This window comes from Echinops telfairi, unplaced genomic scaffold (assembly GCF_000313985.2).
Source record: "Echinops telfairi isolate 266 unplaced genomic scaffold, ASM31398v2 ScPeMD7_5592;HRSCAF=6446, whole genome shotgun sequence".
NCBI lineage: Eukaryota > Metazoa > Chordata > Mammalia > Afrosoricida > Tenrecidae > Echinops > Echinops telfairi.
This window is the reverse complement of record NW_022109491.1, coordinates 43,091,074-43,115,049: the sequence shown is the minus strand read 5'-3', so window position 1 is coordinate 43,115,049 and position 23,976 is coordinate 43,091,074. Positions and strand designations below refer to the sequence as shown.

At 39.2% G+C, this 23,976-nt stretch overlaps 1 protein-coding gene and 1 pseudogene across 1 annotated transcript in view; one reads left to right on the top strand and one right to left on the bottom strand.

Moving 5' to 3' along the window:
* LOC101653723 (mono-ADP ribosylhydrolase 2) overlaps positions 1 to 23,976 on the bottom strand; it is a 196,159-nt gene that overhangs the window by 134,197 nt on the left and 37,986 nt on the right. The window lies entirely within an intron of this gene.
* On the top strand, positions 190 to 562 carry LOC101641784 (annotated as a pseudogene).

Below are 23,976 nucleotides of genomic sequence, written 5' to 3'. Positions count from 1 at the left end.
GGAGCATGAGTAGAGCAGGCGGCGTTTGAGCAGGTGTCCTGGGGTCTACTTTCACCCGCTCAGGGGTGGCCTGGGGCTGACCTCCCCAGCGGGCTGTCCATCCCCGCCAGGCCAGGCCGGGAAGTTGGGGCATCTTCCAGTCTAAGCCCCAGCGCCCCTTTCCCACTCCTCGCAGGCGCTGGTCCCGCCATGGCTGAGCTGATCCAAAAGAAGCTGCCGGGGGAAGTGGAGAAATAGCAACAGCTCCAGAAGGACTTGAGTAAGCCCATGTCCGGGTGGCAGAAACTCGAGGCACAGCTAACGGAAAAGAACATCGTGAAGGGGGAGCTGGCCCTGTTGGATGGGTTCAACGTGGTGTTTAAGCTTCTGGGTCCGGTGCTGGTCACACAGGAGCTGGGGGAAGCCTGGGCCACAGTGGGGAAGAGGCTGGACTATATCATGGCCAAATTAAGCGCTTTGAATCCCAGCTGCGGGACCTGGAGAAGCAGTCAGAGCGACAGACAGGGAAACCCTTGCTCAACTGCAGCAGGAGTTCCAGCGGGCCCAGGCTGCAAAGGCCTGACCTTGTGGTGTGGGTGGGTGGGGGGGGTTGGGAGGGAACGAAGCAGCTTTGAGGTCTATACTGTAGCGAATAAAGTGTAAAAACACCTGAAAAATAAAAAAGAAGTCCCATGTCATTTTCCACAGTGTTTGTACCATTTTACAATTCTAACAAAGGAAGGCTCTACATAGTCTTACCAACATATTTTGTTTTCTATTTTTCTAAAAACCAATGCCATTTACGAGAGTACTTGTGATTTATATCTCTCTAATGTCTATTTGAGAAAAGATTGAAAATTTCAAGGATTTCATCTTGCTTGTTTCCACAATCAATGCTTATGGAAGCAGCAGATAGGAGATCAAACAATGTATGACATTAGGTAAATAGGCTGCACAAGACCTCTTTAAAATGTTGAAAACAAGGAGAACCTCTGACCCCAGTCACGGTAGTTTCAATTGCCTCATGTGCATATGAAAATTGGACAATGAATACAGAAAATAGAGAATTTGATTAATTTGAATCATGATATTGGTAAATAATATTGAAAGTACTGTGGGCTTCCAGTAGAATAAATAAAACTGTGTTGGAAGGTAGTCTCCTAAGAATCAGAGATGGAAAGACTGTCTCACATACTGTGAACAAGTTATCAGGAGACCAGTCCTTGGAAAAGGGCATCATGCTTGGGAAAGTAGAGGGTAAATGAAATAGAAGACTGTCAAGAAGATAGATTGACACAGTCGCTACAACGATAGGCTCAAACTTAACAACAGGGCCATGCAGTGTTTCATTTTGTTGTACGTAGTCCAAGCTGATTGGATGGCACCTCACAACAACAAAAACATTTGTTTTGGTTTAATTGTGTGATATAATTCTAGGAATATGTCCATTTCTTCTAGATTATCACATTTGTTGGAGAACAATTTTTCATAGTATTATGAGTCTCCCTTTTTCTGTTGGATCTGTTGTAATTTCTCCACTGTCATTTCTTATTCCAGTTAATTGCTTCTTCTCATTCCTTTCCTTTGTTAATGTGGGTAGTGGCTTCTGAAATTCTATGTTTTTTTCCCCTAGGATTCTTTTTCTCTATTTAATTTGTCATTTTGTTGTTGTATTGTTTGCTTGGATTCTTCTAGTGTCCCCACCCCCACATATTTTCCTTGATCTATTAGAGAAATCTTAATATCAGATTTTTGAATTCTTTGTCCAATACTAGTGTTCTTCTGACTAGTCAATTTTTGCCACTTCATTTTGATTATTTATTTGAGCCATGTTTTCCTGCCTCTTCATGGAATAAGTAGTTTATCATGTATATATATGTAAATAATGTTGTTATTGCTAGGTGCATTGAATTACTCCTGACCTATAATGACCCTATGCACAACAGAATAAAATACTGCCCAGTCTTCAGCATCCTCACAATATCTGTTATGTTGGGGCCCATCGTTGCAACCATTGTGTCTGTCACTTCGTCTTTTTGAGAGCCTTACTCTTTTTCACTGACCTTCGATTTGACCAAGCACATTGCTATATTGGTTAGATTTTATGTCAACTTGATGCACCTGTGTGAAGGTATCTGTGGAGTCCAATCACTAATTAGGACACAGCTTGATGATGTATCTTTGGGAGTGTGGCCTCTTTATAAGAGATGCTGTGGAGAACTGGTCTATCTCTTATTCCTTTCTATCTTATTACTTGACTCTTGCTTGTTTGCTTTGCTTCTGAAGCCAATGGTCTATGTGGACTGCTGCCCGGGAGTTGTCAGTACTCTGCCAGGTTCCTACCACCTTTGGATTCCCATGACTCTGCACCTTCTTGCCTGTGATCTCCTTGCTTTCCTCTTTGTTGCCCTGCTTCATCAGCAAACAGCTGTGTGAGTCTTCAGGGGCTTCCAGCTAGCATATAATCCATGAACTTGAGTTGGACTGGACTAGGACAATTCTTTGATATATATTTCTTTATTGTAATATAAATTTCTTTCACATCTATATCGTCTGCCTAAAATTCTTTCAAACTGAAGGCTATATAGACCTTCATGTACATCAGAAGTGCTTCAAGCCCTCTTGCTTTAAACGAGCATGATTTTGTTGTTGATAAGAAATTCTTTAATTATGATGCTGCATTTTTCTTGGGTTGTTTGTCCAGCACACAGACTGAATAAACATGGTGAAAGGATACAAAACCTTAAGGCACAATTTCCTGATTGTAAACCATACAGTATTTCCTTGTTTTGTTTGAATCTGCCTCTTTTTTATATCCAGGTTCCACATCAGCACAGTGAAATGCTTGGGAATTCTAAAACACACTTGGTATAAACTCGAGAAGAGTGGAAAGATGTTTTCACAAGTAAACATCGTTCTGGTATTTTCTGCTCTCAGCCAGGATCCGTCTGACATCAGCCATGATGGTTTTGTTTGACTTTTTTGGTGTGTTTTCATTTTGACATATTAGGAGCTTGGGCCCTTTCTTATGGGTGGGGGAGTTGTTTCCTTTTATTTGTATTGTTTCTTTATTTTCTGATATTGCTCTCGATATGATTTTGTTGGTATTGGTTGACAGGGTGGGCATTCCTCTCACTGAGGAGAGTGGTGTGACACAAACATTTGGAGATCCAATGTTATTAGGCATGCTTGACTTCCCATAGAGAAGACAACTTGAAACAAAGGCCAATCCCTTTCCCAATGAGAGGTTCCAGGTGTCAAGCGGTCTGTCTTTTCCTAGCCCCCAGGGATAGCATGGCTCCTATGACTTGGTGCAAATAGCTAGTGCAGATGCTGTGGAGCCAGACAGGCCCGATGCTAAACTGGCTGGTATAGATCAGACTGGGACAGGGAGGCACAGCACTTTGGTGCACGTGGGTGTGCTGGACAGGGTAGTTATCTGGCTAAAGAAAGGAGTAGAGTGCCAAGGCCTGAAAGGACAGGTGAAACAGGTGCAGGTGGATCTGTAGATTCAGGCTCTGTAGAGGTCGGTGAGAGGGTAGGGGTGGGGTCATAGAATGTTAGTGTGTACATACTCAGGCAAGACAGGGAGAGTTGAAGTTTGGGTCCTGTTTCAGAGTTGTGTGGTGAAGCACTGGGGCATATGTGAATAGGCCATCGAGTGTCAGGTGAAGGGAGGTGCTCAGGGTGGTCAGGCTGCGAGGGATGAGTAGAGGCTGGAGCGCTGGGGTGCAGGTGGGTGTGCCATTCAAGGGTGGGTGGGGCACTGGAGCTGGTACAAATGGGCTGGGAAGGGGTAGTTGGGGGTTGGTAAAACTGAGCAGGCTGGGTAGTGATGGGTTGGATTAAATGGGAAGAGAACTCAGGGTTTCATAGAACAGCCTAGATGCAGGTGGGCTGTGAAAGGCCTGAAGGCCTGTGCAGGGTGAATTGCTCAACGGAGGGAAATGGAAAGTTTCCAGGGGCCTTTGGGGGTGATTTCTGTTTGATCCCCTAAAGATTATTTCTTACATGGCAAACACTGTCCAAATAGATCAATGCCACTGCTGACCAGCAAGTCCATCTCCAGTTCCTCATTCCCTCTGTTCTCTGCAGTCATTAGGGACTCTTTTGCCCTGTTATTTCTCTTCATCCCTCTGTGGATTTGCATACCTTGTCCCATTGATCCTTTGCCCTGAGGTTCCAATGATTCAGACTCCCTCAGGCTGTTGCAGTAGCACTCCCCTGTGTTTCCCTAATTTGAATTAGGGAATGTGTTATTGCACGCGTCACTCTTTCTGGAATGGGCAGATAGATGTGGACAAATTCTGCCCTCATTGTTTCCTTCCTGGTTTCCTTCCCACAGTAACCATGTTACTGGACATTCCCACCCCCACCCCTCCACCCCTGCCCCTCATGAATTTAGGTTCCTAAGATCCTGACCTGTGAATGACACTTTCAATAATGATAGCAGATAGCAGATCATTCATGGCTCTTGGCGTTTCTGCTGGCTTTGTTACTTTTCTGCTTACTATCAGAGCTCCATCAAATCCCTTCCTCTTTTGGTTCTCTGTTTCTGTTGGTTTTGTTCCTTTTCTCTTTATTTTCGGTGTTCCACTAAGTCTGTTAGTCTTGAATGCTTGTAGGTTCAAGGTTGTTATGTATGCTTTTTTTTTCTTTTTTAATCATTTTATTAGGGGCTCATACAACTCTTATCACAATCCATACATACATCAATTGTGTAAAGCGCATTTGTACATTCATTGCCCTCATCATTCTCAAAACATTTCCTCTCCACTTAAGCCCCCGGCATTAGGTCCTCATTTTTCCCCTCCCTCCCCGCTCCCCCTCCCTCATGAGCCCTTGATAGTTTATAAATTGTTATTTTGTCATATCTTGCCCTGTCTGACATCTCCCTTCACCCACTTTTCTGTTGTCCATCCCCCAGGGAGGAGGTCACATATAGTTCCTTGTAATTGGTTCCCTCTTTCCTCACTTAGATGACTGCTTGTTTTAAGACAAGCCTTTAAAGATGCTATGCATGGCCCTAAGTTTTCATGTCTTATGCTGAAATGATGATTTATTCTAAACACCTCAAAATAAAAATATTTTCATGGTTGTGAATATTATTGTATAACTGCACGTTCTAATAGAATAACATGTCAGATGAGATCAAAAGTTTCTCTGATTACATGACAATGTCACGGTAAGCACTCAAATATATGTTTAGACAACTTGGATGATTCAAATTAGTGGTAACTGGTTAGTACCCTCAAAAACTAGCTAATAAATGTATGTTTAGAATCATTTACAAGAACAAATAATTATAGGAAAAAACATCATATATTCACTATGGGAGATGACCCTTAAAGTCTGTACTACTAAAGGTAATTAAATTATTAATTTGATCGTGTTAAATTATAATTACTAATGGCTCCTAATAAGTAAACATCAAGAGAATTAAACAAAGATGCAAGAACATAATAATTATAATCAGGAAGCAGCTGAAAGTTATTAAAAAATGCTACAAAATCATAGAGATCTTTATTAAACATAAATGTCAGAATGTGAAGCTATTGTTTCTCAACATATCCTCCAACTAGGATCAGCAAAACTGTAATTTGGCATCTTTAAGAAATTCAAGTCATGTTACTTTAACATGTACTTTAAATTTGAGGAACAAATAGAAATTAAAGGTGGGGAGATCAGGTCTCTCTTTTGGATGTGGTAAAATTTCCCAACAGAAGTCTCAGAGGACAGCCTGAAACAATGAGCAAGTTTGCCATCATGATTAAAAAAGTAATCGTCAGCAGACCTTTCCTGGCATTTTCCTCAACAGTATCGTTTTCCATTTTCTTCAAACTTCTTCGTGATAAGCTCCCATAGTCATTCTCTGTTTTCAATAAAATCTGTCAATATGATATCTTTGGGATCTCCCACTGCCAAAACAAGTTCCCATAATCTAATGAACTGACTTCTCTGCTTTAAATGTAACTGGAAGGGAAGGTCTTTTTTTTTAATTGAAACTATTTTTTTTGAAGGAAGGCACACGCTAGGACTAAGACCAATGTTTTACTGAAAGAAATCATCTATGGTTATTCACAGACCACCAAGACATGGTTATAAACATTTTGCTTGGAATAAACCTGTACATGTATCAATTGGAACCCTAGTGGTGGTGATTTTCATTTACTCTTGCTTACATAATTAATTTCTCCTTATAAAAACCTCCTTTATTCATAGCCTAAACACTCTACTCTGGTAAGAGTTGACTGTCCGTGTGACTTTCCTAAAGCACATCAAGCAGTGTTACATGTTTGAGTGTGGGGCTAATAAAGAAGCTCTGCTTATCAGGGGACATGTGAAACATTGCATATGATGAACAGCTTTTAATTTCTTCCCTAAGATTTTTGTTCCAGCTCTGGCATGAATTTATGTCATACATACATGTTAAGATATTTTTGTTGTTGAATTCTAAGCTACTTTCACCAATGCCCTGGTAAGTATGTTGTGTTTTTGAATTATTAAGAATTATTATCCTTAGATATATCTTTCAATTAGTGATAAAGATGCTTTGTGTGTGCATTCATCATTTTGATGTTAGATAAAACAGAAAAAGACAAAAGTCACAGATGCGACTTAGTTTTTCCTCATTAAAAGACAAATCTGACACAAATGTTTTAAATGTACTCAATGCCGTAAAAGCTTCCATGGTGCTAATATTTAGTAAGCAGTACGGATTTCTAACATATATTCTTTAACTCTGCTTGTTGGAGGAGATTATTGTTATTCACATGATCAATAAGATTAGGAAGTAAATTCTCTGGATCATAACCTTGCAGATCTGGAATTCTTCTTAGATGGTACCATGTTAATAACTTAATTTCGGAAACTGTCTCTTTGTCTCTGAAGGAATAAGAGAAATCCTATGTAAATCGTATGCAATCAGAAGAGCACTTTCCCAGGAATAAGCTAATGTAGATCTCATTTCAGAGTATTTGAGACATCGAGAAAGGAGACCATTATGGAGGTGCAGTGGTTTGGAGAAGCACAGCTAGTGTGCAGCGAGCATCTGTGTGGCTACTTTCCAAGGACGTAGCAAGCCTTTGGGTGTGCTTATTTTTGAGCCAGTTTAAGATAAGCTGAACACCTTTCTGTTTGGTTTTCTAACTCTAGATCGTTGCGTCCTTCATTATAATTCTTTGCCTTCTCCAGTTATCCTTTTAAATGTTCTGTTCAGCTCTTTACCTTTGGGATTGCTTTCATTTGCCTATGATTAAGAGCAAGTTTCAGAATCCCTTCTGATCTCCACTTTTATCTTTCTCTTCTTTTTAATAACCTTCTGCATTTTTATGTCTGATGTTCTTGCTGTTATCCCAGAGCTCATCGTGTCTTCTGTCATTAGTGTTCAATGCTTCAGATCTGTTCTTGAGATGCTCTGGGAACTCAGGTGGGATATACTGAAGGTCATATTTTAGCTCTCGTGATTTTCTTTTATTTTCTTCAGAAATTACAATATGATCAATTGATGATCTGTTCCAGAGCTAGCCCCTGGCCTCATCTCAGCTGCTGATCTTGAATTTCTCCATCATCCCTGCCCATAGATGGGACCAATTTAATGTCTGCGTGTTCCATCTTGAGAGTCCACTTGTCTGTCAGTTTGCTTTACAGTGGTGGCTTGCATTTGCTCTGATACTGGAAGCCATGTCACTGATATTTCAAATGACAGCAAGGTCATTCAAAGTGAGCAGGTTTCAGCAGAGCTTCCACACCAATAGCAGACTATGAACATGGATTAGACTGTCCACATCTGAAAAATAAGCTACTGAAAACCTTATAAATAGCAGTGGGACATTGTCAGATGCTGAAAACAGGCCCAATAGGTGAGTTAAATGGAAATGTGGAATAAGACACCACTCCTGGGTCCGTCAATCCTTGATGTTGGTACTGATCTCCACAATCCCTCCAGGAATATTGGATTGCTTTTGGCTCACTAGTTTCCCAAGCAGAGGTTGTTGTACTTTCACTTGGCTTTGCCACCCACAGTAGCACTTACTTCACATTTTCAGGGTCAAATATGGGGTTTATGCTAGTTTCTTAGTATATCTCTTACAATAATGCATTCTGGAATTGCAGGAATTACTATAGGGTGGGCTGGGGGATGTACTGGATCCATTATGAAACAAAACTGAGCAGAGATTCCATTAATAATGTGACCTCCATAATCTCCCATTCTGACTGGTAGGTTTTCAAAAGCTTAGGACTCCTAGAATTAATGTCAATTTAAAGCCAAGGCCCAGGAATCGATGAAAAGCCTTATCATTTTCTTTTTCTCTGGAAGATAAACAAGGGACCATCTAACAGAGAAACAACAAAGCCCACATGGAAGAAGCACACCAGCCTGTAAGATGACAAGGTGGAGAAAGGGTCAGGTATCAGGCATCAAAGACAAAAAAAAAAAACTCATAACATTGTGAATGAGGGGGAGTGCGGAGTGGGGACCCAGGGCCTATCCTGGGGAAATTGGACATCCCCTTGAAGAAGGGTTGCGGGGAGGTGAGGAGCAAATCGGAATGCAGTGTAGTAACGATGAAATATGCAATTTTCTTCTGATTCTTAAATGCTTCCTCCACCCCACTACCATGATCCCAATTCTACCTTACATATCTGGCTGGACTGGAGGAGGTGCACTGGCACAGATAGGAACTGGAAATACAGTGAACCCAGGACAGATGAACCCCCCCAGGACCAGTGGAGAGAGTGGCGATGGTGGGAGGGTGGAGGGAAGGAGAGGGAGAAAGGGGGAACAGATGACAAGGTCTACATGTGGCCTCCTCCCTGGGGGACGGACAGTGGAGAAGTGGGTGAGGGAGACGTGGGATGGGGTAAGATACGATAAAATAATAATAAATGATAAATATTGGGGGTTCGGGGGTAGGTGGAAGTGGGGAGGGAGGGGAGAAATGAGCTGACACCAGGGACTCAAGTGGAAAGTGGGTGTCATAAGAATGATGAAGTCAACATATGAACTAAAGCGCTGGACACAGATGACGTATGCACAGATTCTGATGAGTTGTATGAGCCCCTAATAAAATGATTATTTAAAAAAAAAAAAAGAAAAGGCACTTCTGTGAAAGACTGCAGATCCCTTTGGGAAAACGGGAAAATATAAACTTTTGGTGATGTAGGGGGGTCCTTCCACACAGAGTCCTGACCTCCCCTTTATTGAAGCAGTTGTGGGTCTGTAAACAGGCTTAAATCAGGTTATTGATCAAGGGTCCGTGGTGTGCTATTCTGGAGGTTAGAGTTAGACTGCTATTCACCTGTTTTGGAATTTTTCTGCTTATATAGATCAAATAAATAAATATTTATTTTTATTTATTATTTTAAAAAATAAATCATTTTATTGGAGGCTTTTACAGCTCTTATAACTATGCATACATCAATTGTATCAGGCACATTTGTACATATGTTTCCATTATCAGTTTCAAAATGTTTTCTTTCTACTTGTGCCCTCTGTATTAGCACCTCTTTTTTCCCTTCCTCCCCCACCCACCTACCCTCATGACCCCTTGATAAATTATAAATCATTATTATTTTTATATCTATATCATCTGCTGTCTCCCTTCCCCCATGTTTCCATTGTTTGTCCTTCTGGGGTGTGTGTCTGTGGGGGGGAGTTATTTATCGATCATTGTGATTAGTTCTCCTTTCTCCCCCTTGTCCCCCACCTTCCCCCTACCCTCATGGTATTGCTACTCCCATTACTGTTCCTGAGGAATTATCTGTCCTGGATTCCGTGTGTCGAGAGCTCTTATCTGTACCCATGTACATGCTCTGGTCTAGCCGGCTTTGTAAGGTAGAACTGGGGTCCTGATAGTGGAAAAGTGGTGGTGCAGGGGGAGGGGGGAAGCATTAAAGAACTAGAGGAATGTTGTGTGTTTCATTGGTGCTATACTGCACCCTGGCTGGCTCATCCCTTCCTTGTGACCCTTCTGTGAGGGGATGTCCAATTGTCTACAGATGGGCTTTGGATTCAAGTAAATATTTAATAGGCTTCCCATCTATTTCATTTCTAGGGATGTTCTACCTAAGTCACCTGTGCCACAGTGTCAAGCTCTTCTGACTACAACTTTGAGCCTGCCGTCCATTATGGAATCCAGGCCCACCTCTTCTCTGTTGTTTGAGGGCTGCCATGTGGCCCCTGGCCCCACAGAGTCCAATCAGCCCTATTGTTGGTAAGCTTTTTACTTCAATTAGGTGTTCCATTCCCACTATCAAACCTGGCTGACATAAAATAACAATCACGGGAGTCTTCAGACATGCAGGAGCTCCCTTGCAGATTTTTTCCCTTGCTGTTGTGGTAAAAGGTGGGTCATTTGTGGGTCTTTGAGTTTATTCTGATAAATCCACTCTAACATTATTTCCTCTGTTCTGTGTTTGGGGACTTTACTGTCAGCATATGGTGCTCTGTCTCCCCAACTCAAACCCCACCCCACCCTCAGATTCCTTTAGCTAAGAGTTGTGGGTGGGAAATGTTATTCAACCGAATTTGATCTAGCCCTCTCACGCTTATAAAGAAGGAAACTCTAATTTGTGCGAGAATTTTAAGAACTGCTCACTAGTGAAATTTGGCATGAAAAAGGTACAACGGATAGTTTGGTCACTATGTTTTACATGTATTCATCTTTGCTGAAAATACTATAAGTTGAGTATTGGTCTTGCCTTGCCTTTTCGGTAAGGTCATTGAGGCACTGAATTAAGTGATGTACTCAAGTTCGAGCTGATCACGTAAGAATTTAAACCCTGGGTGAGTGCCAGAAAATATGCCCATATTCTGGTTCTTATCTTCTTTTCAGCATTCAAAATGTTCTCTAACACATTGATTGCTGTTTAATACTGGCCTTAAATATCTCTCACCTTCCAAAGTTTTGGGTTAAGAAGGGTTGACCGTGGGCTATCTGAGGTTTGTGGCACAGTGATTAAGTTGTTGACTGGTAACCAAAATGTTGAAAATTTGAACCTACCAGTGACTCCTTGGGGAAAAGATGTTCGTCTACTTTTGTAAAACTTTACAATCTCTACACTTTTTTATTCAGGTAGCTGTGAGTCCCAATTGGCTCAGTGGCAAAGGATGAGTTAGGTTTTATCTAATCACTACTGATTTGGGGGCCTATTTTCACCAGGGAAATGAAGATTTCATGCCCTAAATTAAACTCAAAGAGGGCCATCCTAGAAAAAGAAAAGCAGAGAAAAGGTATTAAGAGGCTTCCTAAAACTCACCACCACATTCTGCTTTGAGAGCGATGCACCATTACCATGCCCTCTGCCCTTTTTGTCCCTGAATAACTCTTTCAGGAATTATTTATCTTAATTTAATTTTTTCCAGGAAAACAAGCAGTACACTTTATTTAAGAGAAATTATTTGAAATCATGGTAAATTCGCTTTGTATATTTGTTTGTTTGTTTTATTGTTTTCATTTAATCGTTCTGTACATATTTACTGGGTACTTGATGTTAAAAAATGTCATTTCTGAGAAATACTATATAAACCCTTTCACTTTAGAGGTAAATAAATATAGATGAGCATTTATGCTCAGTACGTTTTTTCTATGATACATTGCTTTGGCCAGAGTGGAAGTTTTATAATAGAAATCTATTACTCTAGAGACATAAAAGTGGCCAAAAGCCAGTAATAATTGAGTTTTTCAACAAAAGGAGCAAAGTATGTTATATAAGAGGACAGAAATAAATAAAAGATTCCATCATAATTTTCAGGAAAAGGCCATTTTTTTTCTTGACTGTAACTTCACTGTTAGCTCATATGGGCTTTTAGCTGAAACTCATTGAAAAATAATGATAGACTTGCTACGTGGATAGCAAGAGAAAGAAGGTCAGGGATACTTCTATACAGATTACAGTACAAGTACTAAATTATTGTTGGGAACAAATACATGTGACAGGATAGAAAACAATTTGATCATACTTTTTCTAGAATACCAGCAAAACTTCTTCCCTGTCTTGAGCATAATTCTGTTTATGGAATGGGTTAATTGAGTCAGATTTCTGGGATTATCCTTTTGGAAAGGGATGTCTATCACCTAGATGAGCGGTTCTCAACCTGTGGGTCATGACCCCTTTGGGGGTCGAACAAGACCCTTTCACAGGAGTTGCCTAAGACCATCAGAAAACACATATTTCCAATGCTCCTAGGAACCAAGACACAGCTTCTCTATCCATCTCCAGACAGGTCCGCCCACATGCAGCTATGCCCTCCTACGAGTACCCAGTGTGAAGACTGTTACCTATGCTACACCATGCTTCAAGACAAAATTTCCTTTATTTGTCATTAGAAATAAATATCTCACAATACATAATTATATATTGTTTTGTGATTCATCACTATGCTTTAATTATGTTCAATTGGTAACAATGAAAATACATCCTGCATATCAGATATTTACATGATGATTCATAACAGTAGCAAAATTACAGTTATGAAATAGCAACGAAAATAATTTTATGGTTGGGGGGTCACCCCAGCATGAGGAGCTGTATGAAAGGGCCGTGGCCTTAGGAAGGTGGAGAACCCCTGGCCTAGATGAAGCTACAACAAGAACAAGAAGAATAATAGTAGTGATAATAACCACCAACTTTGAGCGTCTACTTGATATTTTGTACAGGCATTCTGTTTTAATGAAATCCATGTGGAACCATCATGAAATTTTGTTTCAGGACTTCATTTCCTTTATATTTGCTGACATAGTAAATATCCTCCTTGAACTTCCATAACCCTTTTCTGAAGATTATTTTGAAGGCAACCTTTGAGAGTTGATCAATTTTGATAGTTGGAAGATAATGTAGTGTTTTCATGTAAGACAATATGCTTGCTCTTGTACATATTTTACTTTGAATCCTGGCCCAAATAAATAAAAATAGAGATTATTATTTCTATTTTACAGATGAAAAAAGCTTATCACAGTCTGTATCCAGTAAGTACTAGAACAGAAATTCAAACCTAGATCTGGCTGATACTATCACCTTTAATTTTTCTATTATGAATAATTCTATCATGCCTCTTCAATTAACTTTAAGTGAAGAATGTTTCCTTTCTTTTAAAATATTTATTGTCATATACTTCAATTTTTTTTACAATTTTGTAATTTTGCTCATAATTTAATTCAATTTCACATTTAATGTTAAATCATCACGATTTTTTTTCAAGACATTTTAAAAAATAATTATTGACCCAGTAAACATCCTCCTTGAACATCTATAACCCCTTTCAGAAGATTATTTTGAAGGCAACACTTAATAGTTGATAAATTTTGATAGTTGACAGATTATATTGTATCTGATAATATTTCAACAATTACTAGATGTGGTAATTACATAATCATATCAATTTGAGACTTACGAGTGAAGGGGTGGAATTTAGCCTGTCAGTCAGGTTGCAGCTTCATTTTGGAGGTGCTACAGAGATAAATAGCTTGCTGGAGGTGGGACACATATACATTCCCTGTGAGACATTATTGATGAGAAGCCTGATGGAGCTATGCTGATGCAGCCAGAGCCATGGAGCTGGAGAAGCCATGTGGAGACCCATGCCAGTGCTGAGATGCTTCCACCACCACTGGATCCACAAGACTTTCCACCCACTGGCCTGTGATCTTCCTGCATTCAGCATCATTGCATGTGTTTCGTGAGTCTGAAGAGGGATTTATAGATCTGTATCCGATTTGTAGACTTGATCTGGACTGGGCTGGGATGCTTCCTCAATATTCTATTGCTCTTGTGTATAAAGTTCTTTCTTATACACATATGCATGTTTATGAATTTGTTTCTCCAGTCTACCGGCCTAACACACTAGATTTTGTGTTCAATGGAATTAGGCAACATGAAAACTGTTATATAGTAGTTGAAAATCTAACACTGTATAATATCAGTTGACAAGTTGAAAGAAAGTTCTGTACAAAATACCAAGTAGACACTAAAAATTAGTAGTTATTATCATTACTATTATTGTTACTGTTTTTGTTATAGCTTCATCCAGGTGATAGATATCCCTTTGCCCTTTCCTTAGGGAAAACTCCAGAAAACTGACTCAGTTTATTTATTCCATAAACAGAATTATGCTCACAACAAGGAGGAAGTTTTGCTGGTTTTCTTAAAAAATTGTTTTCTATCCTGCCACATGTATTTGCTCTCCAAAACGGTTTCAACTTTTTAAGTAGCAAAGATCATCCTCAGGTTCCTGTATCTTAATGTTTCAATTTCAAATCAGGTTCTAACCTTATAATCTGCGTCCTTACATTACTTCTAAGATCCATTTTTTACAAAGTATGGCAAGGAAATGCTGACCTACAGAAACAAACCTGACTGGCCCCAATAATTAAAACATGGAGTTGACAAAGTGATAATAAAGCTAAGTTGTTGATGAAGATACACTTTCACTAATTTAATAGGCATTCAAATTTTAAAAACCTGGACAACAGTTGAACACCAAGGATAAAACAATGATCTCTGGCTCCCAATCTATAAACACCAGCCTTCTAAAGACAAGTTTACCATGCAGTCTGAATCTTTTGAGAGTAAATAACAGAATCTCAAATTCCACTTTTGCCTGGAGCTGCCATTTCAAAATGAAGCCATTTGTAAATAGCACCTTTGGCATTCCTTTTGATTGCTGTTAGACAACGTGGAAATGCAGCATGGCATTTTAAACTGTGAACAACATTCTAAAAGTTCATTTCCACACTGTATTCCAATGCTCTATTCTTAAAGACCCAAACTACTATTACCTCCAATAAACCTTCTATTAGGCACAAGATCTCTTTCCAAAAGTATATTTACTACTGCGATTTCATGGTCAATACAATTATGGAGGGTTCCACCTTTCCTTACTTTTATATTCCTCTCTGATGTATTATCACTTTTCCTACCCACTATATTTATTTTCATTTTGTATATCTTTGCTATGTTCAATTTCACTTGTCACCACACCCTTCATATTTATCTTGGGTTGGGTATGCCTTATCTAAACATCTCTCCACATGCCCATGCTCCAACATGAACCTTTAAGTAGGATCAACGCTTCCTTTAGAATTCCCTTTGATCTTCCATAGAAAAAGGGGAATGAATAACAAAGAATATTGTTAGCCACAATATTATGTTCTCTTAACTTTTAATTACTTCAATAGTTTGAAAAAGATAAGACACAATAATTCATTTATCAAATAAGTTCAGGCTGGATTCAGAGGAGGATATGCAACACATGCTTTCATTGTTGATTGTCAGATGGATCTCGGCCTAAAGCGGAGAATGCCAGAGAGATGTTTACTTGTCTTTCATTGGCTATGCAAAGGCATTTTTGTGCACTATAATAAACTGTCAATAGCCTAGAGAAGAAGAGAAATTTCAGAACACTTCATTGTGCTCATGTGGAACTTGTATATGGAGCAAGAGGCAATATGTGAACAGAAAAATAATACTGCATGGTTTAAAGTCAGGAAATGTGTGTCTCAGAGTTGTATCCTCTTACCATACTTGTTCAATCTGTATGCTGAGCAAATCGTCAGACAGCCTGGATTATTTGAAGAAGAGTGTGGTATCCGTATTGAAGGAAGGGTTATTAACAACCTGTGATATGCAGATGACACAACCTTGTTTGCTGAAAGTGATGATAACTGGAAGCACTTGCTGTTGAAGATCAAGGATTATAGCCTTCAGTCTGTATTTCAACTCAGGGTAAGGAACACCAAAATCCTCACAGCTGGACCACTAGCTAGCATCATGATATAGGTTGAAGTTCTAACAGATTTTGTCTTGCTTGGATCCACAATCAATGCTCATGGCAGCAGTAGTCAAGAAATCAAAAGACATTGCATTAGGTAAATCTGTGGTACAAGACCTCTTCAGAGGATTGAAGAGCAAGCATGTCACTTTGAGGCATAAGGTGCACCTGACCCAAGCCACGGTATTCTCCATTGCCTCATATGTATGTGACAGCTGAGCATTGAATAAGGAAGACCATCAAAGAATGGATGCCTTAGAATTGTGGTATTGGAGAAAAATATTGAAAGTACCATAGAATGGTAAAAGGACAGCTCAATCTGTGTTGAAGGAAGTAAGGCCAAAGTACTTCTTGAAGGCAAAGATGGCAAGACTTTGTCTTACATCCGTTGGACATACTGTCAAAAGAGACCAGTCCCTGGTGAAGGACATCATGTGGGGTAAGTGGAGGGCCAGCAGAAAAGAGGAAGAGCCTCAAGAGATGGATTAACAAGTGCCTGCATCCGTGGGTTCTGGCACAGGAACAATTAGAGGATGGCAAAGACTGTGCAGTGTTTCCCACAGAGGATCACAATGGGCTGGAAATGACTGATGGTACCTAACAACAATAACAACAATTGTGCGTGTGTGGGTTTCAAAGTAACTTAATATTTTAAGTTTCAGGTTACTATAAAATCTTAAATTTACTCTTTTTGAAATGTTTCAAAAGGATGAAAGAAAATTTAAAAAACATACAAGTGTTTGGCTTGAAAGATTATATGCAGATGTTTACTTACTATTTATTTTATAACTCAACTTTAATAACACAAACTTTAACAAAAATATGATTTTTATAATTCACTGTGGGAACACTTGCTTCTCTTGTATCTTTTGCACATCCTAGCACATTTGTATGGAAAGTCTGTGAGTTTCCTGTGCCATCAAAACGCACTGTAAGAAAAGACTAATGAAGCACAACACATGTTTTAGGGCCAAAGATACAAATGGAAACTTGTGATGGCCTTTAATTTTGAGTAAAACAGTTTGTACAATTTTTAAAATAAACCTTATTGAATATGCAAAAGAGCTTCATGATTATTGAATGATTTTTTATTGAATTCTTATACAAATTTGTACCATAGCATTAAGATGTGAGATAAAAAATTTGGAGCTATAAAAATAAAATTTTAACTGGAAAAAAAGTAGCTTCTAGAAAAAAAGGAATGACACCATATATGTCTTTTTTACTTGGCTGCATTACAAATCCCAATTGGATATTATGCCTCTGATGCTTTATATTCAAAATGCATAATTTTATACACAAAAGAATAATAATTCTTGAAATAATGTATAGCGCTATTGAGGAATTGAAACTTGCTCATATTTGATTTAGTATGGCTGCATTGACATCTCTGTTACTGTCCTGTCTTGGAAAGAGCAATTGGATTTAGAGTCAGCAACTTTTGTAGGAGAATAATTTTAAACAAGCCATAGAAATGGAGATGATGGTGTTACTGAACCTCAAGACTGAAGTTTTGGAGACCATCAGGATTCTGTACATTAAATCCTTCCTTTGACAGAGACTTGCTATGGTCAATCAGCATAGAAAGGAATCCAAAGCTTTCCACTCCTGATATATATAATCACACACACTATAATCAATATATATACCCATCATATTCAATTTATATATAGGATGTATATATCCTGTAATGTATGAGATTATATACACATACATATAACTCACATCTTTCTACCTCTGCTTGTTTTCTGTTATAAATCTCCAGTATTTTATTTTGAAACCCATTCTACAAAGAGTCAAAAATGAAATTCCTAATATATTTACCTTATAATGAGTATTAGGGTATTAGGACAGATTTTATTTTTCAGAGATGGTTACCCTATATGTCCAGTGGTGGCCGAAGGGTTGGTGCTACCCAGTGTGGTAACCCATCATGTCCCCTTCTTCTCAGGACCTTCCTCCAGTACTCGAGCACGCAGAATCTTTTGTAAGGTTGACTATTAATTTTAGTCATAGAATGAATGCTCTGTGACAAATATAGTGGAGAATTGTTTTAATGTATCATTATATTTTATGAAAACTAATAACAAAATTATTTTATAAAATCTTTCTATATTGATTTACATTATTATTTATATTATTAGGAATGAAAGCCTTTTCTTGTTTCCTTTTCCTCTGATTACTGCTTCATTCTACAACACCATTGATAAAGGTCTACCAATACAAATAATCACAACATTACAGGGCAAACACCAGAAAAATGGACAACATTGGAAATGATAATGATACTGACGGCAACAAAAACAACAGTGTGTGTTTCAAGTGCAAGTAGACCAAATTATGTAATTTGAAACATCCTTGCAATTGAGTAATAAAGACAGCTCTGACTGAAAGGAACTAGATGGTGAAAAATAATATTAGCATAGAGTTTTAACCTTGTAGGATAAAATGAAGGAGTCCTGATAGCACTGAGAAGTAGCCTTTGGGTGCACAACCTCAAGCTTGGAAGCTGGACCCCACCAGCTCCTTCATGGGAGAAAGAGGATACTGATTGCTTTGGTACAGATTTACACTCTCAGAAACCCTACAGAGGGTTGCTATGAGCTGGTTGACTTCTGGCATGGTCCACTGAGCATCCTGACAAACACCAGGAAAGAGGACAAGTAGTCAGAAAGCCTTAGTCTCAGAAGGAAGATACCTGTTTCTATAATTTGGCAGACAAAGCAGAGGTTCTAGATCTCAAAGGTTGATGGAGGCTGGACAATGGCTACTTTGATGGTAAAGACTAATTGACAGCTAATAACCTTCCTCCTGTCAACCCATCCTAGCGCCTTCCATTAGGTTTTATTAGTAGTGAGCGTACATGAACATTGGAAAGAGACCAATTTCTTGGAATTTTGATGTGAAGATAAAATATTTGCCATCAGGAGATAAAAGATAGATTAGGAGAAAACCCACTTGAGATTGAAAGAAATTTGTTTGGAGAAATGTGTACTGAGTGGACCTAAGAGAGAAAAGGGTGAAATATCTAGATTAGTCCATTGACTAAATTTTACTTATATTTGGAAAATCAGTTTGCTATGGTAAAATATTGAAGCAGTAGTCAGCAAAGCAGGTAAAGTATTGACATGTAATCTATTAACAGGGCCCTTGTAGACATCATTCCTTATGTGCTGTGATTCTGGACTCTATGCCTGCAGCTATGACCCCATTGTAGAAGAAGTTCTCTGGTACAATTTGGTATGTACCAAACTGTATGTATGTACAGGGTGGTATGTAGGTTTAAGACTGTATTAAAGGATACGACTTAAGACACTCTCCTTCATGTTCCTTGAGGGCATGGTCAACTGAAACACAGAAGAGTGACTTTCATGGAGGCGTGGTTAAAGCCCTCTCGGAGAGAGGAAGCTCAGAACCATCACACGTGTATATTCCAGATCTCTGTCTGAAGTGGAAAGTCCAAGACCAGAGCCCTCAGAGATGCTGGCATGGACCCTAAGAGGAGCAGTGCTGAGCCTATGGGACCATGAACCACAAGCAGAGGGCTTTCTGGTCCAGGAGGGCAGATGCCAAGGGGTCATGTGTCGGGGAGGCTGAGGATTAGAGGCAGGCTTAGTTTCCAGCTGAGGAAAAGTATTGCTGTGAGCCAATTACTGTATCCTTGCTGCTTACTAATCCTGATTTGTGGTAATTTATTAACCGATTAACTCCAACTTATTAACTTCTGTAATAAACCATCGTACTTGTGAATATTGTCTGTGAGTTTTATGTGACCATTGTAACACATTATGGAACCCAGCATAGAAGAAGAATGCTGTGGGAGGGATGGCTGGGATCAGAATAGGTAAAGAAGGATGGAGTATGGAGACATGTCTGAGCCCTGCCTCTTGGCAACAGGGCAGGCCAGATATGGCCACCCCCATCCTACTTCCTGCAGTTATTTTGGTGGAGGGAAGTCTTCTTATTTCAAATTTAATGTCTGTTGATTGATAGTTCATCTGTCTAGCAATTGTGCAAGGTGATTTCCATATGCCATCTGTTTAAATCATGCTACTGTCCCGCAGGCACACTTTCCCTCATTTACTGTATAGAACATTGAATCGTAGGTAAGAAAAACTGTCCAAATAAGCAGCAGAATCCAGACAATTTCAAGCACTGTTCACTGTCATGCTGACATGTTTCTTTATGGGTTGGGGGACCATATAAATTATCACCCAGCCTGGGGCAACTGCAAAGATGAAATCGTCACTGTTAATAATATGCCAATGATGATAGTCATAAACTGGTAAAATTGATCAAAAGAGCTCATGGTTACTCTGCCTAGTTGGAACAGTTCTCGTCACAATGGAAGAGGCATCAACGCACACATTCCCTAAACCCTTATTATAAACTATGAACTGATTCTGAAGCAAGAATTGGTCCCAGGCCAGAGCTTTGTCTAATGTGTAAATGTGAAAGTCTCTGACAAATACAGGCTCAAGGAGCACCAATAAAAGTGAAATCAATTCATGGGCCATCACACTCATTTCTGACAAGAGGATCATGTATCCCTGAGTCAAGCAAACTGTGAAGAGTAAAATTAAAGCGGGAAGATGGAATGAAATTTTATTGTATTCTGATTTTCACCATGGGAATATTCATTTTGCTTACATTTTGGGGGTGGTAAAGTCTAGAGATTAAGATAAGACTTTTCTTCATGAGAAAACAGTTTCCCCCCTATACCTGTTTACCCCCTCATCTCCCCACTCTTAAAACTGGTCAGTCACTAAGGTCATTTGAGTGATGGCAGAGTCAAAATTATGACTCCCTGATTTTACCCTTCACTGCACTTGTCAAAAAAAGTAAATTGAAGATCATGCTTTTGAATATAATGCATCAATGCCTGCATGGCATTCTGAAAGATAGACTGTCCCTTCTGTCTAGACTCACAAAATGGCATGTCACACAATATTTTAATTTGCAGGGCAAATAAAAAGGAAAGAGAGAAAGTTTTTTTTTTTCTTTCTTTTTTCCCCAATCATTTTATTAGGGGCTCATAACTCTTATCACAATCCACACATACATCAATTGTGTAAAGCACATTTGTACATTCATTGCCCTCATCATTCTCAACACATTTCCTCTCCACTTAAGCCCCCGGCATTGGGTCCTCATTTTTCCCCTCCCTCCCGAGAGATAGTTTTGCTTATCAGAAAATACAAACTATACTCCACCAATGGTTCGTGTACTTAGAAAAATTAAATTTAGTAAAAAACTAACTCTAATAGTAAAATTAGCTCTTTCACACTTCTATACTTTTTTTCAGTTTTCAAAATGTTTCACATGCATAATTCTATTTCATAAAAGAGGTCATTAATATTTTAAAGTGTAATATAGGATCAGTTGATTTACCATGTCAAGGTTTGGTTTCCTGAAGAATGAATATTCCATGTATACTTTGGATATACACACATCAAGAAAATTATAGTTCTAAATATGCTACTACACTTAACAGATGAAAGTCTGTTTTGTTTTTAAAGAAAATGGTTGTACTATTTTACAAATATAAAAATGTAACACACACATACAAATTTTACATAAATGTCAGTATTTCAAAATGTTCAGAGAAAAATTACATTAACTTTCATGATATTTTAAACACAATCAAATGATGCATTTCCTTAGGTAAATCTACTGCACAAGACCTCTTTACAGTGTTAATAAGTAAAGATGTCACTTTGAAGGCTAAGATTCAACTGATATGTCTTGGGATTTTCCATTCCCTCATATGTATGCAAAAGTTGGATAGTAAATATGGGAGACTTAAGAAGAACTGATACATTTGAATTATGGTGTTGGCAAGGAATATTAAATACACTAGGAACGATCAAAAGATTTGTTCTTAAATCTAGGATGGGAAATTTTGGTTTGTAATTTTATATATAATTATAAATCTCATTTGTATATGTAATTTTGGCATATAATTTGGATATGCTGAACATTACACTTAGTAAAGAAGATAGCAAAAAAACAAGACCCCAAGGCTGCCACCGTGGACTCACACATATGCTTGATTGTGAGGGTGGAGCACTAATGGGTAGCGTTTTGTTCTGTTGTACATAGGGTTGTTATGGGGCTTGACAACTTCAGAGCAATAACAGCAACAACAGCAAATAACAAACAAAAACCAAAACTCTGAGGCTGAAAACCAAATCGATAGTTTTAGCATATGAGTAACTGAATTACACACTCAGTTTAATTCCCGACCTGGAAATGAGTCTGATATTAAAGTGAAAGTACTGATTGAAAAGAAACGAGGCCCTGGAACTTGGAAGGGGAACAACATGGGACCTTGAAATGACATTGAGCCACTCCAGCCATCAGCGACACCCCACCTATTTGAAAAGATTAATCCACTCTCAGTCAAACAATTATCACCCCCCCCCCACCCACACTTGAGGAAATTAGCCCAAGCACGCATTGTAATCCAGCACATGGGCTGTATCGGGGCAATTCTTGAGGCAGATGCCATACAAGACATTGGTTCAGGTTCCTAGGAAACACCCTTCCCACTTATAACTAGACTTGTCACAGCTAGTCTCAAAAGTGAGGTCAGATGATCCCCCAGGAAAAATTGGTAATGGTATAGATGGAGAACTCAACCTATTAATTTTGTGGCAACCTGATGACACCTCCTTGGTGTATAAAAGCAAGAGATTGAAAAGAGTTCAATTTCCTTTGGACTTCACCTTCTGTAGCGAATTCATCGGGCGGACTTCAGACCTCTGCATCCACAGAGGCGATGGCTCCTGCTGCCTTTGCTTTCTGCTCATCAGCTTCGGCATGCCAGTGAACCGGACTGAACTTTCCTATTTCTACAACTGTGTAAGCCATTTTTTGATATAAATTTCTTTCTATACACAATAAATAAAAGCATCAGTCTTTTGCTTCTCTAGAGAACCCAACTGAGCCCAGTAGGGAACAGGAACGAGGTTATCCACAAAGGGGCCCAGCCTCCCCTTCATTCACTCAGTTTTGGTTTTAGAAACTGGCTCAAGTACTCTCCATTACACTGAATACATTTGTCAAATCTACGATTTCATTTTAAGAAACATTTCTCAAACTCATCTGTTTGGATGCCTGACAGAACTTCCCTCATTTTTTAATTCACCTCCTCTACATTGTCAAATTGCATTCGAGGAAACAAAAAGGAATTGCACAGAGCAAGGTCAGGTGAATGTGGTGCCTGGAGCAAGATAGGCATGCTGTATTTTGCCAAAAACTGGTGCACTGAGATGGCTGTGTGAGTAGGTGCATTGTTGTCGTGGCAAAACCAGTTCCTGGTCTGCCACAAATCAGGCCCCCCACCACCTACACACTGTTACACAATCTTTTCAGAACCTCTAAATAGAAAGCTTTATTAACACTCTGACATGGCGGAATGAACTCCAAATGCACTATCCCCCTCACATCAAAAACAAATGAGCGTTGGGTATTTGGGAGTAGCCGCTCATATACGAGTATCACTGATTTCACTTCTCTAGAGAACCCAACCTAATGTACGGCTATGCACAGTTCACTTCAAACCAGACACACAGCACTAGAGTTCTGTAAAATGGTAGTAAGAGGAGCATGAAACCTGTCATAACTTCAGGCAACATAATGCTCTGGGTCATCATCAGCTCAAAGCTGAGTCCCATGACCTCGAAGTCAGACATACCTCCACTTATGACCCTTTTTGCCACTTCTGACACCATCTTTTTCTCCTTGACATTCTCTAATTTTCTGTTGTATTCTATAATTGCAACACAGAATCAGGAGCAAGAAGTATGCAGGCAGAGGCTGGCTTCTTCCGTGCAGGGCAGCAGTTTCAGCTCCTTTTTGCCTCCCAAGGGTTGGATCCTTCAAAACAGGTTTTTCTTGACCCTAATTTCAGTGCTGGGCGTCATCCGGGCTGATCAAATCCAGTTCTGGAGCTGGGCTTCTTTTGTGACCGTTGTTCCTGATTCTGCCGCTGGTACCCTTTGGTTATTTCATTGTCTTCAGTGTTAATAGCTTTTCTCCAATGTTACAGCTCTCTTAGAAGATGCCTTGCCTCATCTCTCTCTGCGTTTCTTTGATTGGTTTCTTCCTTCATTCTTCTTCTTCTTCTTTCTTTAATAATTAATCACTTTATAGGTAGCGCTTACAGGTATTATACTTCAGTTAGATCAAGCATAATTTTACAATTGCTACCACCATCAACT